The sequence below is a fragment of the Octopus bimaculoides genome, chromosome 9 (genome assembly GCF_001194135.2).
Source record: "Octopus bimaculoides isolate UCB-OBI-ISO-001 chromosome 9, ASM119413v2, whole genome shotgun sequence".
NCBI lineage: Eukaryota > Metazoa > Mollusca > Cephalopoda > Octopoda > Octopodidae > Octopus > Octopus bimaculoides.
The window spans coordinates 72,610,775-72,613,286 of NC_068989.1; the positions used below are offsets into that span (position 1 = coordinate 72,610,775).

The window sequence follows — 2,512 nt, forward strand, 5'->3', positions numbered from 1 at the left end:
ATATATATATTAGAGACAGGTGTTCTCTGTATAGAGTACACTTCGTAACGCTTAAGAGATTTAAACTTGAGCAGGTAGAGGAATAAATGTGAGAGCAGGCAAGTTACGCAGGTCTATATACAAAAAATATCAAACACATTTAATACAAAAAATGTACATTTGTTTACATATAAAAAGGTCCGAGTTACATAGAATAGAAGTGATATCAGGAATTAAAAGTTTGAATAAGAGTTGAATAAGAGAATAGAATTTAAAGATGGAATTATCTGATGATGGAATCAATTTACAATCATTATTTTGGACCACCAAGCTCCCAGAAACAGACATTGGACTCGTAAATCTCTTATTCATCCACTTTAATTCTAACACTTTACTCATTAATGCATTAGTTAATCTTAGATCTGGCTGCCTTTCACTCACTATTTTTTCCTTCACATTATGTTTGGCTGGCTTATCCTAGATATTACTCTAGAACTTTCTAGCTTCTTCTGCATTAGGTTTCTCATTTTCAGTACTTCGTTCTCCACTTATTTCTTTGGTTATAAAATCTCCTGTGGTCTGTCTTAAATAATCTATTCTGTTGATACAGATCTATCCTTATCTGATATCTGGAAAGCTTGCCTGCTACTGCTATGATACGCTATTTCAACTCTTCAATTACTGTCCCAAATCCTTTTTCTTTGACTAAGTATTTTTTTCTCAAGGAAGGATTTGCATCTTGTATTTCTTAACTTGTTCATTTTCCAGGCTTCTATTCTACTCAGATCTTGTCTTAAAGTCTTCCCTTTATTTTGTAGTCTCCTTTTCCACATTTGCTCTTTCTTAATCTTTCCTTGTGAAATATCTAATCTTCTATTGACTACTACTACTCCTGCATAGATCAATAAGTTAGTGTATCCTATATTAGTAGTATCTATCCTACTGATAACAGAATATACTTTCCTAGTCATTTCTAGCAGCTTCCTTCTGTTAGTGCCTTTTAATGCTAGGAATCTTGTTTTTTCACTTCTTTATTCATTAATTCCTGCAACTCATTGAAAAACTTCTGATCTTCCTCATTTAAATCACTTAAATCACTGGTGCCAATTGTCTCTTCCTTATTGGTAGCGCTATTATTATTTCTTTCCTTTAGGTTTTTCTTTAGTTTGAGCTGTATCTCTTACGTTGTTGTTTGTCTCTCCTTCTGCCTGGTCTTTCTTTTCCAGTTCTCTTGTGATCTCTTCTACGGTCAATTTTGTCATCCACTTTCTTCTCCTAATAGCATTAGCTTGATCCCCTAACCTCTGCTCAGTCACTTTAAACATACTCTTCTCTACCAAAAGTGTTAATATCCGTTTCCTTTAGCCCTTTCTTTTAGGTTCACTATCTAAGTAACACTGCTTCACTATCGCTGATCCACTTCCTCTTCCTTACTCTATTATCTGTTGATACTGTATTAGAAAAACAGTTGTGGTCAGTTTGTGTTCAGACTGAACCACTGCCGAGCGAGAGGCCTTCCCTTGAAGGTCCAGCTCTATTTTCGCTGTTACATCCATAGTTTCTTCGGAAACTTCCGTCTCTCATTAAGTGAGGTAAGGTAACGGTCGTCACTAACGTTATTACTAACTAATATTCTTCGACATCTGATAGTTTCAAGCAACTTTCTATTGAATCATTTGATGCACCTTTGTGTTGGTGATGTAGTGCGTGCAGCATTTTGTTTTGGTGGTGGAGGGAGTGAAAATTGTATTGTATCAGTATGTTTTGTAATAGGGTTTGGTTTGAGAGTTCTGTTGTATTAGTTTTTGCATTGTGTGTTGTTTGTGCAACACTGTCGGGTATCGGCCTTCTATGGCACATGTGGGCTTTGTTCGTTATAATAATAATAATAATAATAATAATAATAATAATAATAATTATTATTATTATTATTATTATTATTATTATTATTATTATTATTATTATTATTATTATTATTGCCTTTGCACAGCTTCTAACGCTGAAGATGTACTACGGTGTCAACTGTTCACTACCAGTGAGCTAAGGTAACACCCCTTATTTTCCGAGCACCTACCGGAGTATTCGAACAGTTGTTCCATGTACTTCTCAAGATTTTTGCTCACTGTTTCGACAATTATTGGTACTACTACCACCTTTTTCATCGACCACAACTGCTTAACCTCCCAAGCTAACCTGTCATATCTCTCGACTTTTCTTCCTTCCTTATCTCATACCTCGTTTTCAGCTGGGCATGATCCAGCATAGTTTGCTTTCTTTCTCAATTAAGACTATGTCTGGCTTTCTATTCTCAATCTCATGGTCGCACTGAATCATAAAATCCCACAGGATCTTTGCATTGGAAGACAGTGAGGTGGCAGAAACGTTAGCACGCCGGGCGAAATGCTTAACGGTATTTCGTCAGGAGTTACGTTCTGAGTTCAAATTCCGCCGAGGTCAACTTTGCCTTTCATCCTTTCGGGGTCGATAAATTAACTACCAGTTACGCACCTGGGTCGATATAATGACTTAATCC

At 35.9% G+C, this 2,512-nt stretch overlaps 1 protein-coding gene across 1 annotated transcript in view; it reads left to right on the top strand.

Moving 5' to 3' along the window:
• Window positions 1–2,512, top strand: part of LOC106880508 (cartilage matrix protein) — a 15,361-nt gene that overhangs the window by 11,051 nt on the left and 1,798 nt on the right. The gene's annotated exons all lie outside the window — the stretch shown is intronic.